We start from the raw sequence: 18,414 nt of genomic DNA, 5'->3' as shown, positions 1-18,414 counted from the left end.
TTTGATTTGTTTCGTTCATGCTAGATATAAACAGATTTGTGTATTTAAAGACCGCCTGATTCCACGATGGAAAAGGCAGACTTCAACAGATAGTATTTCAATAGACTTGATTGAACAGTTACTTCTTTGTTCCTCAGTACACCCTCGAACTCACCTTTAGTTCTCAGCTCTCGCCTCCTCATAGGTAGAGCAGGCCACCTGTCAACTATCATACCATTTACCGATAACATGACTAGTACCTTGCAAACCCGTTACAATTAAAGCATAGAGTCACACAATAGGATACCTCACTTCTTGTTTCTCTATGATGTTGGCTTTACTCTATGCACAGGAATGCTAGCACAACTTGGTGTCGAGTTAGGTTTTGGCCTGGTAGATATAACATTGTAAAGTTAAATTTTTTTTCAAGTCTGCAATTGTGAATTTATGCTCTTTCTGTTGGATCCCTTCAGGAAAAACTCATTTTACTGGCTTCTGGGTCAGAAGAAGGTTTTCTAAGGTGGCTGGGAGTGCATTTCTATTGGATGAATAGGATGAATGCCAGTGGGACTCAGGGTCAAAAGACTGTGGTATGGTTTAATGTATTCACAAGGTACTTGTTATGTTATCGGTAGTAGGTACAATAGTTGGCAGGTTGCCTGGTCTACCAGAGAGGAGGTAAGAGCTGAAAACTAAAGAAGGCTTCGAGAATGTACTGAGAAACAAAGAAGTAACCGTTCAACCACGTATATTGAAATACTGTCTGTCAAAGTCCGTCTTTTCTATTATAGAATTAGGAGGTCTTTAAATACACAAATCTGTTTATGTCTAGTATGAACGAAACAACTCAATGGTATTACATAATTCACTTTGGTAAAACAACTTAAGTATCAAAATAATACTTAAAACAAAACATAAAACAAACCAAGTATCAAAGCAATTCTTAAAACAAACCAAATACCCATACTCGTTACAGGTGGAGAAAGTAGTTTCTGATCGATTTTGGCGTACAAAAACTGAATTAGGTAGTAGGCATCCACTTACTGCAGGGCGGAGGTCTTTGTCTTCAAGACATTTTCAGCGTATTTGTCATTCACCCAAATATGCTCTACGACTATATTATATTCTTGCTATATCAAACACACTTACCTCTATCCCCTTCAGCCTATTTAGCAATCACTTATCCTTATCAGTTGCAGAGTTCTCTTCCCCTCTGTTGACATTAAAGTCTGTATCCATCTTCTCTTCCCAATCTGTATACTCTTCCTCTTCTTCCTCCTTCTCCTCCTCCTTATCCCATTCAGTATCAAAATGAAGGAAGTGTACCTCAGCACTGCTTTCTCTATTATCCAACCTCCACTCCTCCTGGGTCTCTTCCTTTCACCTCTCTTCCCTCCTCACTAGTATTCTACTTGGACATTTTCCAAGTTCTGCTTTCCTCCTTTTATTCCATCGTTCCCTAGCCACCTGAAGATGTTGTACTTACTTTTGGACCCATGGCATTTTCAGAATTTTGCTTACTACAATAGAGTAGAATTTGAGTATCATATCTGAATATTCTCAAGAAAGTAAATTGAGCTATAGGGAGTCACCAGACTACATCTCCCTAATACTTAAGCCTTTATTACTGGGCCAAACATTTTGTTATGTCTTATATACAGTGCCTCATCAGAAGTGTTCGTGATCTGAGACATATTTAATTGTGGTTGTACCATGAGACCGTGAGGTGGGGTTGTCAACAGGACTCGCGTGACATGCGTGTATGATCAACCCTCAACTACCACCTCTCAATGATCAACGGTTAAGGATCAATTATCTGCTATATATATTTTAGAGTAAAATAATAATAAATAAGGCTAGCTAATACTTTGTATAACCTCCTCTTGCTTCCAATACTGCAGCTACTCTACCAGGCATTGATTTCCACAACTTTTCAAAAAACTCCTCAGGAATTGTTTCCCAAACCAAAGGTAATACTTGTACAAGCCTCTTCTTAACAGCTTCTTTTCCTCCTGTGGTATCTCCAATTCTTGGATATTGCTGGTGTAATCACTTTTTAAGCTCAACCCATACATTGTCAATAGGATTCAAATCAGGAGAATATGAGGAGTGCTCCTCAACCTGAATACAATTTCTCTCAAGCCAATCCATGACACTATATACCTTATAAACAGGAGCATTATCCTGCTGAAAAAGAATATCTTCAAGTTGCATACCAAAGGAAATCATTTGATGAATGACAGGAAAAAGAGGTCTTCTGAAGAGTCTAACATACCTGGTCTTGTTGATATTTTGGGTAATAGGAATCAAAGGACCTTTTTTCTTACCCCAAAAGCACCCCCATACCATAAGCGAAATACCCTTATCCTTTTCCTTTGGGTAAATACAGTCTGCAAGCCACTGCTCCCCAGGTTCACTAAAAACCCTTTGCTGCCTTGGATCCCTGGATTTCTCCACACTGCACTCATCACTTCAGATGACTCTCTCAAAATCCTCAGCTGTCTAATTCCTATGAGCAGTAGCCTATCTTAGTCTCTTAGCTAAATGGACAGCTTTGAGCTTGGGTCTTGACTTGGCTAGACATTTCTTAATATTGGCATCTCTGAGTACTCTATCTACTATAAATTTATTAGAGAATCATGTTCTATCACTCAGGCTCAGATGGGTACCAACCAGTAGAAAGAGAAACACCCAGTGCATATTTATTCCTGAAATCTGATCTGATCATTTTCCGGTTGGATTTGGCAGCCCAGATGATTGTGCAATACTGTCGCTGGCTGAGAACAGGTGTGCAACCAGGATGAGGAATATTATCCAAGGATAAATGCTCACATGCACGAGTGAGAAATCTTTTAATAGTTGACCATGGTCGGCCAATAATTTGAGCAACCAAAGCAATATTCCAGAGGCAGTAGAAAAATCCGATGATTATGCCTTTTTCCACATTGGTCATTTCAGTTCAAGTGGTCTTTGGATTTCGCTTTTTTGGCTTTAATTTATATCTGAATCAGTTAACCATTGGAAATTGGGAGGAAATTAAAATTAAAGAATTATTTGAATAGAGGATCACCGTATCGTGGTGTATAATATTATATGGGGCAGGTATCATACAGTTGCGCGATCAGTGAGCTGGCATTTGGCAAGGTGGCATTTGGCGAAGTGGCATTTTTGGTGAGGTTGCTTAGTAAGACAATCACAAACACTTCTGACAAGGCACTGTACATCACTGGCTGCATATGTCAGTCATCAGATCTCACTCGGTTCTCAGTTTTGACTAAATAATGCCCCGGACATTGGCCTTGCCCCACCAAAAATTTGATCCTCTTCATCCCCTAATAACTTCACCAGATCAAAAGATATTTTGATTTTCTCTCTATTAGTTTGAAGCCAATGGGCCATTCTATCACCTAATAGAGTTATTTTTCTCAAAGATGTTGTTGGTGCACCTTTAGGTTTTGACTTTCTACCCCCGACGACCTCGCTTAGTGTTCCGAGTACAGAGTTCCCACCATAGAACTCGTAGCGGTACTAGTACTTTCACCACTTTTTTTGTGTTACGATCCCGGTACCCGAAATAGCGACAATCTCACCCGTTGCAACGCTTCATGACATCATGCGGCTGAAAAACGTCTTGGGGGGTTTTTTATTTTTAAGGTAAAGGTTATCGCACTTAAGTTACGAGTGCTTTCCGAGTATACCCGGATCCTCCCCTGGGGGGAGAGCCGCATCCCCTCCAAGTGTCCAAGTCACCGGAAACAATTTAGACTACTAACCCTCTCTTTCTCTCCGACGACTCGGTAAGAAAGAAAAGAATGAAACAAAAAGCGATAAATGAATGTTTACTCGTACAATACCGCTTGCGGCGTTTATCCGAAAACGGTTGCGTGAAAAGATCTTGGGCGTGTTCTTGTTATTAATGGGTAACTTTATGCTTCTTGAGGTATATGCGATACAAAGAAGTCTATGAGAACTCCCCCGATCGGGCCGCAGTGGAGCAATCAACCAACTAGCAGTTCATGATACCAGCCGTTCGATCAAAGCTCTCCAAACAATGAAATAAACATGTCGGTAATCTCAGAACAAAACAAGCACCCGAAAACAGTGGGGTTTTGAGTATTTTTAGGCAGCCAGGTATTCACCGATTCATTGACAGTATTTCCACGAACCCAAGTAGACGGTACTTATTGTGTGCTACAAGTACAGTACAGTACCATGCCAGATCTAGAATGCGAGAAAACGAAAAATAACCAGTCGGGATACACCGTATACGTAATCCACAGCTCTCCCCGTTGCACATCAATTTCCTATACATCACCCCCCCGGCCATTCTAGTATTAAGCCCCCAACGAGGGAAAAAAAATCCTACCCAGTCAAGTTCTTCAAATAAGGCAATACCACCCGCTGGTACCTCTTATGGATGTGAAGCCCTGCATGAGTATGTCCTTCCCCAGCACGCCAGCCCAAATCCCGACAAGGAACGAAGCCGAGACTCCCAGGGGCTTCCATAGCGAGCGGGAGCCTGTGGTGTACTATGTCTTTTGTCAATTCACGGAGCGTAGAGGGCCAGAAGGAGGCGGGAGGTTACAGTGATGTCCCAGTCCTTATAATTTACAAAAACCGATCGGTAGTAGTAGTGTAGTTGTGACCATGGGTATCCCATTGCGTTCCAACCGTTGGAAGTGTACCACTTTCACCTATAATTAGCCTTCATGGAGCTCAAGGAGGAAGAGGGGAGGTTGGGGTGGGGGGTACATATGTGCATCCGGTATTCCAAACAGTCTTGTTGAGTTCCGCTTGAATCCAGCTTATGCATTCCTTTTCCAACTTCTCCTTCACTACTACCCGCGATGCGTTCCCTCTAAGAACAGGCTTTAGTACCCCGAGGGCGTAATCTACCGCGCTGTAATATCAGTCTCGTTAGACCCGCCCATCCAACCTAAGGGAAATAAAAGAAATACTTCTCAATCACGATAATGACAGAGCTATGCCCGGTAAGACTGTTTGGCCCGTCAACATGAAGATGTTTGGAAAGTCGTGTATGGCTACGGTATTGTACGCTCCAATCCCACCAATCCATCCCAGTGCTTGTCCGCCGAGACTCCGTTCAGACCGAGGATAGCCTTTCTATGCGGTCCGCTGAAACGAACAGCAAATTTCCTGGAGTTGTTTTTTACAATGTTTGTAATGCAGTTAGTGTGTGGAAGGAGTATAACAAAGAGAATGACCTACCATAAATGTTAGAAATGGTCCGACAGCTATCGGACAGGATAATATTGATTGTATATTGTGATTATTCAGAAGAAGGATTGAAAGGAGCAGCAATTGAGAGAAAAGAAAGAGGAGTAGTACAGAAGCGAAGGGAAGAGGGCAATCGACCTTTCATCCTCACATCTATGCTGATCTGGTGTTTCTGGGGTGTGTACGTAATCTGCCATATAGATACATCATTCCTGTTTATTACTAGTGCCGTCTAGCCAAAACCTCCCATGTGTGTAGTGGACCTCCGGTCCCGGGTCCATACTTTTCTTATCCTGGTTCCGTATTTTGTCTAGCTCTTTTCTATTACAACAATAATCGACCATAAATTTCTATCAGCCCTCTCCCAAACCTCTTTGGCTACAGGCGAGGAGTCATACAGACCCATCCCCATATACCGATCTTGACTTCCGTGGCCAATAAATATGTGGGCAGATACTGGTTGCTCGACTTCTGCCTCTCCCGCAAGTACCTTCTCATAGGTTTCTTTGTTGGTGGCCTTGACATTGATAAACTTTCTACCATTTAATAGAAGTCCACGGGGCTAACCGGAGCCAGAACTATACCGAACGAGCGATGAAGCGAAACAACGATGACTAAATGCACTGTGAACACTCTGCACAACTAAAGGGGGGAATGTCATCAAGATCGCTCCCCCACTTGCTCTATTCGACGACGACTCTCTATCTCTCGCTCCATGACTCTGCTGATCCACGACTCTCCGACTCTAACTAAACTGACAGGAAAAGACAGGAGTATAAATAAACGACAACGATCACCAATCCAATCCTTCCTGCAATCACCGCATACCGGTATCTCCAACACCTCCCACACTCATCTCCCATTTCCTCTGTGCGCTCCTCATTGCTAAAAAAAGAGAATACAAACAATAGACTTCCCAAAGACTCTCCAATTTGCCTCCCATGCTCCAATTTCCTTCCGCACTCCCACTGTCTTCCACACTCCCGTGCTAACAAAAGAAATACAGGAACAAAGACTCCCGACAGTCTAGAACTCCCTTGACGTTCATATCCTTCTCCGCCAGAAGCGCTTTTCCAAAGCGCATAACAAGAACGTCCACCACAACAAAGCAAGTGGCGGGAGGGTAGCAAACAGGCGGGAACGGACTAACGGCCGGCCGCGGGAATGCACATCGAATATGCGGACAGGCAAACAAACGGGTAACAAAAGAACCGATGGCGAGTAGACGGGTGGGTAGTGGTGCCGACGGACGGATATGCAGGCGGACGAGAAAACAAAGCCTTGAGCATGTCGAGCAGCATCCATGATTCCCAACACCATTGACCATACTAGCATGAAGAAACTTAGTCTTAATATCGTCATTTGGTAGCACCATGACGACATGCTTACGCGAAAAAGAGTTAACTCTGGCAATGTGGTTCTCCGCAGCCAAAATTTTAACTAGGGATCTCATTGCGGTAGATGAGGAAATTCTAGGAGTGATAGTTCCGGCAAGGTTAGCATAGTTAGGGGAAGTTCACAAAGCGTGAACTGAATAATAGCAGCCTGATACACGGGCATATCCTTGGTTTCTAGCTGGGGCTCGGATTAGAAGCTCAGTTTCGTGTTAAGAAGAATAGCATTGTCGAAGTTGATAAACTACTCGATACTAGTACCGTGGCATTGGAGATAGTCAATTACCGGGTTTCCATGACTCTGACCGTTGATGCACTATACGGATGCAACTTGTATAACCTCCTTTGTAGGCAACTCGACTAGCACTTGTTAGAGAATTTCAAAGGAGCTAAAGATTTTCTCGCCCTTGAATCGGGTAGGGCTTAACGGGCGAAGCGTGAGCGTCTTCCGTAAAAACTCAGTATCAGGATCATCGAGGCGGAACTACCCCCGGGGCGAAGGACAGCAACATCTCTGCCCGAGGCCATATGCGCTTGCATTGGCGTCTCTACCTTTTGCTGGGACATATTTTGTAGTCGCGGTAGGTATACTGTACTCACTGTCTTTTCTAGCAACCCTCTTCCGTTATTTTCTCTCATGCAGGTACCCCAGCTTTGAATGCTGGCGGGATAATATCCGAGTTTCCTGCCTTCTCTACTTGAATACTTGAGTTAAGCACCTTCCTCTAAACTGTAACCTCGGAGAATGTGGAATAAATTCACCCAACCAGATAGCACCTGTTTTTATAGGTGAATAACCAGTTAGCCAGCTTAAAAACTGTATTGGTGGCCGGGGCGAGGGACCGGCACTTTATCTGGTGTGATTGGGGGTGCGGCTGGGTCAAGGGATATCACCATTGGAGGAGGAATGTCTCACTAGTTAAGATAACTCGGGGTTTTCGGGGTGGTAACTATGAAGGGTGGTTAAAATTTAATAAACAAAAAATATGCGGTAGGTTTTTCAGAGGGTCTATCAATCATATAATGGTAAGGATGAGGTAGTAAGTGAGAGAAAAGGGTGGGAGGGAATAGAGAGACGTTGCAAAATTCAGTTTCAGTCAAAGAGTTGAATCAGGAAGCGGTAGAAGAGAGGAATAATTTTAGCGTGTCCAGCTTCAAACAAAGTTTGTGGGCCTCAGGTATGCATCCCAGCCATTTCTGGGGTCATTATGCCTTGTACTCGGGTACCGGGAGACTTGAATGCTTGGTACTGTAAAAACTGGTAGAATCCACTATCTCCCTCCCCACCGGTAATTTGTTGATTCTACTCCCTGTCACAATAAGAAGTGCCCCGCCATAGCCCAGAAGCCCACTATTTGGAGCGATTGCTTAAGTATATGATGGGAAACAGGGGTCAATGATTAAAATACAAAGCTATCATATTGACTTCCACATCCAAATATGGCCTCTATAGGAGTAAGTATTATTTGTGACCCGAAGAACCTCTATAATACAGAATAAAAATAAAAATATAAACATCCGAGGCGAACCCTTGAAAATGGAGCCAAGCAAGGTGGGTGGGTGCAGTCATGAGAACATAGGAAAAAATGTCGTAAGCTATTACGACGACAAAGAAATTTGTCCTCGAATGCCATAGAACGTTGTATGTCCAGGTAAGAAAGATGATAGTGGTATACGGGCAGTGTTTGCATTCTATAAAAGGGGCATTCCCCTCCCGGACTCGATGAATTCCCATCCACTCCTCATCCTATAAACATCTTCCTCATCGGTCAACCTCACTGATTTCTATATTCCTCCCCCGTGGTGCCACACCATTCCTTTCCGCGACTCCTTCGGACTTCCTCTCAAATCCTCTCAAATCCTCTCAAACCGTTCCTTAGACTTAGGTATCCCAGACAGTCCTGATACCTCTAGTGCGACACCCAATCGTCTCAAGACCTCCGGTGCATTCCTCAAACCTCCGGTATCCTTAGTGCTAATTCCCGAAACTTCCCAAACACTTCTCCTAACTTCTAGTTCATGCACATCCTTACTCATACGCACGCCATTATATATCAAACACCATCCAATCTCCAAACACGCCATTCTGCAGACATCACCCTTGCTCAACTAGGCCACACACTTGCTGGTGTCGATATATGGAAGCGTCGTGATTTTCAACATTTTAAAGGTATGCATGCTCAGGGAATTTATGGTGTCTAAATAATCCCGAATATAGATTTAGTGATGTTGTATATTTTAGGGTTTCTCGCCACCAATGGGTACCTGATCTCGTACCTGAGATTCGTTCTGGCTGGGTTTATCTATACCAACTCAGGAGCCCGCCCGCCCCCCACCGCCACCGCCACTACCCAATCCTCAACCCGCCCATTCAACCGCTCTGCTCCCCTAACGTTCAACTACCCCGCCCCGCCCACGTCGAACCGCCATGCTCCCCCTCCTACGTAACCACCAAATCCAAGCGGCCAGTCCGCCCCTCTTCTGGTGCGGGTGGGAAAGACAGCAGTGCATGGGAGGATGACCGGAACGGACAGGCACCCTGGCTTCCGTCTGCACCACTTCCCGGGATGGACGAGCGGTACATTCAGGTTTCTCAATATGTGGAATCTGCCAGGTTCATACAGGTGACTGTTGGCGGCGACCGGGCCCTGTGGGTAATGGCCGGGCCCAGCAGATGGCCACCGGAAGATTCTGTTTGTACTAAGACTGCAGGGCCCGGGTGTCAACCCCAAGGACAGCCGTCTTTACGAAAGACAGACAGTTGGGAACACTGCGATGTAATTGCCCTGCAGTCAACTGCCCGACTGTCAACTGCCCCCCCCCTGGGCAGCCCATGCTCAGCCGGGGTCAAATACCCACCCGCGGCTGAATGCACCCCTGTGGCGGAATGCCCACCGTGTGAAAATGGCCCCCCCCTCTGCTTACGCCCCCTTGGGCGAGAATCCCCCTCGCGAGAGAATTCCCCCCCTCTCTCAAATTGCTCCACCATAGCTGTGTCCCCCACTCCCGCCCTCCGACCCGCCCCCAGTGTTCCTGACCATCCGGGGGCCGGGCGGGACCCGTGGGACGACTGCTAAGAGCCCTTCACGAGACGGGGTGGCTATCTGTAGTCCCTCAAAGGTTGTCAAAGTGCAGGTCGGCCGTCCTTGGGCCGGGCGGTGTGCCCCACAAGGTGATATATTTTAGTTCAGGGCCGGGGGGTGGACTGCGGGTGAATCCAGGGGACGGCGGGAGGACAGCGAGGGACAGCACCAGCAATGTCTTATGGAATGATAGTAAATCGTTTCAAGCTCTATGATCTCAACCTGGCTAGTACCTGAGGCCTAAGCGCTGGGACTATAGCCCCTACAGTCCGACTGGTCCTGACTTTCCGGGCATAGTTCGTTCTAGCACTCACGAAAAGATGGGCTATGAGCCGTAGTCCGTCCAGCCATACCCCGAAGACGGACGGACTGGACGGCTGGGAACACTGCCAGTGTTCCCAACGGTCCGGGGCGACCTAGTCCTTGATAATGTCACCTATACGACTCAAGATAACCTCAATCTTCTTAACATTTTACAGGATATGGAAAACAATGCGGCAGATGATGCAATGTTTATTACAGTCTTTGCTACTAGTGAAGGCCAAGCCCCTATCCAAATGCTAGGCATGTTTTATTATTGATATCTTAGATTTTGCTTGTTTTAGTGACACATGCTAATTCTACCTTTGGTATTTATATAGGTCGTTCAACAAGATCTAGGCTAGGGACTGTAATGGAGATTGGAGGTATAAACCACCCTGCAGCCAGTGTTCCCAACCGTTCCGGGTGGCCTATAGGGTCCTGGCGGCCTGCACTCCCAGGTGTCCCGGGCAGAGCAGGTAAGGACGTCAGGGCATAGCGTCCGCCTTTTGTAAAGACGGTCGTCCTAGTGGTTAACTCCTGGGTCCTACAGTCTTAGTCCAAATAGCATCTTCCGGCGATCGTCTGCTGGGCCCGACCATTATCCGCAGGCCCAGCACTCACCTTCAGGGCCCTGCCGCCACTTGCCATTACCTACAGAAGCCTAGCATATCCCATATCTCGATACACCTGCGGGACCCACCCATCCACGCCGGAAGACGGACGGGAATATATCTGTAGTCTTATTGGGGCCCGTGTTGGGCTTCTCGAGAGCACAGTTAATGAACTCGATTCGGACAGGACTTTGCCGGTCTCTCCCCTACCCCATGTCTGAACCAAAGATTCGTAATCTCTGACATTCTATTCCTGGCAGGTGTTCAAGAATTACTTCTGTGCGATGCAAAACAAGTGTTGCAAGAAGCTGGATTGAACAAGGGGGTGCTCGCAGTTTCGAGTAGCTGCTATCCAGATTGCAAGTCACGTCCTCGCGCATGGCCGCATCAGTCGTGATTACTTTTATCGGATTTCAGGGAGTAACAGACATGGAGATCAATTGCTCTAAAAGAATATATTTACACTGTTCCTGGTTAGTGTTGTGGATGAGCCGAGCCGACTCGAGCCTAGGTGGTCGTTAGGCTCGAGTCTCTTGGCGGAGGTGGAAATGTGGGAAGAGGTAGAGGAAACCCGTGGTGAAGATGGTTGTTCTGAATTATAAGGGCAGTGTGTACTCGAGTAGAGGTATCGAGGCGACTCTACTAGTACACTCGAGCCTCTTGGCGGCTCGGGCCGGCTCGTTCACAACACTATTCCTGGTAGAAGAGCAACAGGAAATGAGATGGCAGTGGAATGGCTGACTGGTGAAAACGAACAACAAGACTGCTTTGTGTGTAGACAAGAGATGAGAGATGGATGAGAGATGTTGTATTGGTTCTAGCTAGGAACACTTGATTAAGTAGACATCTCTTCATAGCCCTAGTACCATAGTATGCTCAACCACAATTAAACATATACCCTAATCATATACTTCACCCTCTGTTGTGGACCGCAACAGTCTAACAACTAATTACTCAAAACCAAACCTTTGAACAAACCACATTAGTTGGTAAGTTAAAGACTTGTAAGAGCGTAGACTGTTTACAACAGTTCCTATGTCCCAGTGGGTATTCTTTGATACAAGGCCAAAAGAAATCGCAGTCAGTTCTCTAGTAGAAAACTCAGGGGACAAAATTACAGCTGGAAAATTGCAGGGAATCGGAAAATAAAGCGTTAGTTCTGTGAAAGGAAGGTCCAATTTTATAGGATTGGAGCTTCTGTCATGAACATGTTTTTAGCACTCTTTGTCTCTAGTAAGCTACAGACCTCTAGCACTTGCTGTTGTCCATTGCCCAAATTAATGAAAATTATGTATTTGTCATCTCATGAACTCTGTGGGCTCTTAAGGTGAATGAGGAAACCTGTATCCCGTAGTCCTCCGTGGACATGAACCAGTAAACCAAAGTGGCCCATGTGTCCAGCTTCGAGTACAAGTGGTCTGCACCAGGCTCCTTCAGAAACGAGACGGACGGATCGTGGGAAAGTAGCTTTTCAAAACTAAAGCTGGGCCCGGCTGAACTAACCTGCACCGTAGATACGGGGCATCCACGGCACGGCAGAAACGTCAAGGACACAAAGTTTCTGTCTCCCGAACATAGACGCTCGCGCCAGGAGAATGGAATCGCATTGAGTGGCCATATCTAAAATGGAGATAGGGGGGTGTGGCTCGATAATCAACCTAGATTTGCAACTTACATCCCACTGTTATGTATTTACAGTAGCTCATTGCAGGCCACTGTTTGTACTCAAGCCTTTACTCGTTTGCGAGGACGGAGTTTCCTATAAACTGTTGGGTTTCACTCGCGTATTAAGCAACAGCTTTTTTTTACTAATTTAGCTCCCTTCCAGTAGACACACCTTTACATAGAAAACCCAGCATGGGCCAAGTATGATACTGCAAAAAAAAAAAAAAACAAGTCCGTCGAACACCCACCATATTCAGTACTACCACACCAAAAAGTTCCACTCCTTATGTTGCAAGCCCCACTTTGCCAGCTTGAATAAAAAGGGAAGATTGACGTGACTACTTAAGGTAGCCTTTATTTTCTTTATCGCGGGTTTTTCCCTACTACCACCTTTACCGACACTACCGCTCGCCCTTCATGGTTAACTATCACCGATACAAATCATCATTCATATGGCCTACCTGGACACTGTGCGTCGTTAATTCTCTCACGAGCGACCGGTTCACGAGCATACGAGAGCGGGGCCAGCGCGGAGGAATCTGTTTCGCATTCCCGGGACGTGGCGAGATTGCCGAGGCGACAGAACATTTAGGATCCTGACGAGAGACAAGGTTATTACTTGAGAGAGATTTAGAAGAAGTGGAATTGATGATGAAGGATCCTGATGAGAGGGATCCTCTGCAATGAGCGGGACCCCTTGCGGAAACCCCAGACTAATGATGCGAGCTCTGCGGGTGGGACTGCCGTTAGTTGATCTGAGTAAGAATTGTGGAACTTCAAGATACTCTACCCACTGAATCAGCTAGTCTCTATCGCGACTAACTAGTATAGAGCAAGGGCTTACAGACCTAGTAGGAACTAGATCCTAATATGGGCAAGAAGTTCAGAAGTCGCGGGCCGAATTTCCGGTAGTGTGGGCTTCGCAGGAACATATCAAAGTGCTTTCGGCGGTGCCGGTTTGCGGTTATTTCTTGTATGTTGTCTGAACTAGCATATCTAGAACTTAGGGCCCATCACTGCAGTTTCGCGATACCTGGAGTAGCTTGTTAAGTGTATTCAATCCGTGCCAATTTAAACACATGACTCGACAAGTTCCCGAACTCGTGGCAAACATGTGCGATCACTCGGAATCATGCAACCTGCAGCTGTTGGAATTTGTTGAAATTTGCGAAGATAGTCGACACAAAGGCAATGATCGATATTGGGGTTTTGCGCAGTGGAAAAAAGTGGCTCGAATGGAATCGATGAAACTTTGTATTGAGAGGACAAGGACAAGAATAAAAGTGAGATGAGGTGGATAGCAGGAAAAGAAGCGCGAGAGTTGCATACAGGAACGTGGTAGGTGAAGAAGATTGTCTGAGAGGAAGAGAAACACAGGGATGAGAAATCCCCACTGCATACTCATCCCCACAACAGCACACACACGTACCACCGTAGCCTCAAAGTATGGTCACTCAACCACCACTTTCAACAGCAGCTATCGGCTGCTGGAGCATTGGGATATAATACCTCAATCGGGCTACGGTAGCATCAGAGGGCTCGGCGTGTTTGGGCTATGAGCTAGCGGACTAGTGCAGAGAGGTCCGCGAGACACCGCATACTGATAACATATATAGGGGTTATTAGGGTATATAGGAACGCACTCGGGGCGCTATAGTCAATAAGCAATTCCCCTATTCAAATTCCTATCTTGCTTCTCAAGGTTGTCAACACCGGCAGCCCGGGCAGGCGCTCTTGCCATCCTGATTTCAATGCCTCCACTCGCCTGCTTCCCCCTCTTAATCCTCCCCACCACCGAACAACAGCCCATTCCTAAGCCGGCATACCACGAAGGCCGCCACGTCATTCGCAAAATCATAGTCGAAGCTCCTTCGCCGTAAACAGCCCTCCCGGTGGACACACAAGGCTACCGGGCCCGGCCTACCCCAGGATCGCTTTGTCGGCCGCGGGTCTGGACGAGGTGGACGTCGAAATTCTGTATGTTGAGACTTAGGAGTACTAATACTGGCAATACTTCACTGTATCGAGCTCTCATACACCTGCCAGATTAGAATAGTGTGAAGTAGACATGGAGCATAGTAGATAGGGCGGGTTGGCAGTACTTTCAGATTAGGTGTACTAGATTCGCATTAGGACCGTTTGATGTTGAAAAAATTAAACCCCGATGTCCCATCATGTCTTTCTTATTCCCAGCCTGTTTTCCTTTCCTTTGCCGGCAATCTCTGTAAAAACCAGGGGACCTTGCCTCCCCCCCACACAGCCACCTCATACCAACATACGTCTTCATCCACTGTTTAGACGATATCAACCTCTACCAATTCTCCCGAAAAGCGGTAAATATACCAGTATTCCAAAGCTTGACTTATATATCTCACAATGTCATCCTGCAACGGCCAGTTCATAAACCCTGAAACCATTCGAGCGAGCAACATAGGCCGCATTGCGATCGGGATCCCCAGGACAGGAAGGAGCAGTTCGGCTCTGGGGGAAGTATAAAAGTAGCCATCGCACGAGGAACATGCAGAGCTCGCTCGATAAAGCTCTGTAGAGCTAGGCTGTGGTGGACAAGCTTGAGGAGGAGAATATCAAACCGCTGAAGGACTGGTGGGAGGGGGTACAGGCGAATGAGGGGGCGTTTCCGAAGAAGGTTCCTAGGGCCCAGCTCGATGCGGTGAATCCTGATGCTGTTCGCGGCGTCAAGAATTGCGCTCCCCCAAGTAAGGAAGAGGAAAGCGAGCCTCAATCGCACACACACAGACGATGTCTACGCGGGCTGTGGTTGTGGAACATACTGTCACTACAGAGCTCCGTAGGAGAATAGTGAAGGGGGAAGATTTCAAACGGCAACGACGATTAGTAATGCAACAAAAATACAGCCCTGAAAGCGCACGACTCTGGGGTAAGTGGGGAAGTTCGCTCGTTCTCATTTAACCCTCTCTCTCCACTCTATCGCTCAACTCAACTAACTAAGCGGCAAACACAGGAGTATATATGAATCATAACCAAGGCATCATCCCATCTTTCCCTTCCACAGATGCACTAATCCAAAACACATCCCCGAAACCTCTACCCAACCAAGCGAAACAACAACCTGAGCATGCCTAACAGCATCCATGGTTTCCAACAGGTGGGGTGCGGAGGTGCCCCATCTGGTCAGTGCCGTAAGCTTTGCCTCTCATAAGGGGAGAGCAATTTCAGGCCCTTTACACCTCCGGGGCCCCCGGGGGTGGGGTGGGGGGATGACCCAACTTTATTCTAATGTCGACGGAATCCCATACTTTTTTATTCACATCTCACTTATTGGACATGGGCCCTTTTCGACGTCTAACCGCAAAATCTTTTGAACAGCAATGGCTCTCTGACTGACAAAAAACGGGCCAAAAACACGTGCGCGGTCGAACAGCACCGAATGCTGTACTGTGGTCAAAATACCGACAGGCTAACGGCTTGTGCAGGTGCACAATCGATCTAACGGCGAAGCGGCTCTGGCGATCACTCACTGGAACGGTAACGGCGATCCAATGGCAAAATGTAGTACCGTGAGCGACTCTCAAAGGGTAAGTTGGCGATTCTATTGAAACGAAAAACACGCTTAGTAAGGCTCATAAAACTTTTCTCGCTAAGACGCGACTCCAGGTAAAGAGTGAAGACTACTATTCTCGCAACAACTCTCGCTCGCACGCACAGCCATACAGCTAAACTAACTGAATCGACAAAGACAGGAGTATAAATAATCGATCCAGAAGCACCCCCTACCCTCCTCATACCGTTCCTATGATTGCCACACATGTCTTTTCTACCCCACGGGCTTCCCCGCGGGTTCCCCATTTCTCACGCGCGCTCACAGATTAACAAAAGAATAGGAACCGCAGACTCCCAGCGCCGTCCCATTGACTCTCCTGTACCCGACAATCTCAATCCCGGCTCTTCCATTGCGCTCTTTTCAGTTTCGCCCGTTTCCATGGAATACGCCCTTCCAAAGCGCGTCGCCGAAACCACTATCCGAACGAAAAACAAAGGAACGAATCCCCACTAGTATAAGCTGGTTCTTTGCATGTCGAGCATGTTATGAGCATGCCGAGCAGTTCCCGCGATTTCCAGCTATTTCCATCAAAATCCGCTTATTGGCAGACATCCTAAACGTGTGGACCATTGGACCACCATGTTCTGAGAGGGAAAGCGAGATTAGTGGGAGGATTTGGAGTTAAGTCACAGGGTCAGCCCTGTGATGAGATGGGGTGCTTAGGAGTATGGTGCAAGAATGGATATGTGTAAACCAGAATAAGGGGTGTTTTCAAACGAGGATGCCGCACCCAATACTTGTGCAAAAGAAATAAAAAAACCGTAGAAATGTAGGCAAAGTAAAGTAGAATAAAAGTACGGTTTTCTTATTCCTTAAAAGGAGCCTGTGTAACGTGTTCGCAAGGTGCTAGTCACGTTATCGGTAATGATACGATAGTTGGCAGGTGGCCTGCTCTACCAGAGAGGATGCGAGAGCTGAGAACTAAAGGAGATTTGGAAGGTGTAGTGAGGAACAAAGAAGTAACCGTTCAATCAAGTATATTGAAATACTATCTCTCGAAGTCTGCCTCTTCCATCGTGGAATCAGGCGGTCTTTAAATACACAAATCTGTTCATGTCTAGCATGAATGAAACTAATCAAAGGTATCAACCGATACACTTTAGTAAAACTAATTAAGCATCAAGCGATACTTAAAACAAAACATAAAACAAAACCAAGTATCAAACAATATGTAACAATCCCTCCTTGGATGGTAAGGTCTTGGCGACAGGGAACGATACTTCTCTTTTTCTTCTTCTTCCTTCTTTGTCTTACAATAGCACTAGGCCTCTGCCTACGTTACAGATAGTACAAGACCTTTGTCTTCCATTGGAAACGCCTATCGTAAGTTTTCTCTAACTCTTCTTCATAAAGAACTTTCCTTGGTGTAATGATAACGTTGCAATAAAGATAAAGATTGTAAAGGTGTTTTATATTCGTTGACGTAATAAGTAGGAAAAGTACTTAAAATTTAATCTAATTTTATTTAAACTCGTACCACCAACACTGGCATACAATGAGCCCCCGCTGCCATATGGAAACCGCTAACCGGTATACCACTAGTCCTAAGCTAACTAAATCTACAGCTCCGCACCTACCATCCCCGAGTCATGCCCGCATGAGAACTAATTACAAGACCATCAAACAACTCAGCACCTCCCCCGGTCCAAGTCCGTAGCCCCTCTAGTATGAAGCCAACCAGCACTAAGCGTAGCCGAAGCCAAGCAAAAGACCAACCCAATCAGGTTCCTCAACCAACAAACATAAAATCACTACCACCTGGTCTAAAAATCGTCCCACAAAACCTCCTCCATAGTAGAAAACCAACAAAACATATACAAACTAACTAATACAACAGGCGACACAATGGCAGGGAGGAGGCATCCAACATGTCAACCTCGCGCACCCACATGCCTGGCCGTAGACCCTATGAACCCACTTTGTCGGTTGCCTCCAAAGAGTGTACCAGTGAGGAGGACCTGTACCAGCTGCCTGTCCCCCAAACAAACCAACACAAACATAAGAAATACATAGAGGTGGTAACACACTAAAAAGGTCAGTGGGGCCTATCTCCTACCCGTGGTGCCATGCCTCCTCCTGCCTAACCTGTAGCCCAACTAAAGAAACCAAACAAACCCCACAAAACCCAGCGCGTAAGACCCAAACCAGTCCAACCAGGTGGTCGCAACTCACTATCCACGCAGGTGGCCATCAGCCAACTGGTCTGTTGGGGAGCTTTGCAGCACTCAGCAGCTTCGCCCAACAGTCCAAGCCGGACTGGAAACACTTGATTAGACCTCGCCCAGCCTGATGCAGGCCCGACCGGTGCTCGCAGGTGCCTCTCCCCCCCCAATCAGCCACACCCAAACCCCATACACCAGACACCGCAGAGCCCATCCAGCCCCCCAGCCCCTCAGACAGATCAACCGTCCGACAGCCACAGGACAGTCTATACCCAGCCCCATCAGGCAGCTATTAGTCTTGGCCACACAAACAGAGCTCCAACTGTTAGGAATACCAGAACTCGATACCTAGGAACCACCCTAAGTAGGGTAACCCCACTCGGAATCGGAATCTCT

Source organism: Tuber melanosporum (assembly GCF_000151645.1).
Source record: "Tuber melanosporum whole genome shotgun sequence assembly, scaffold_46, strain Mel28".
Classification (NCBI taxonomy): Eukaryota; Fungi; Ascomycota; class Pezizomycetes; order Pezizales; family Tuberaceae; genus Tuber; species Tuber melanosporum.
This window is presented reverse-complemented; position numbering follows the sequence as displayed.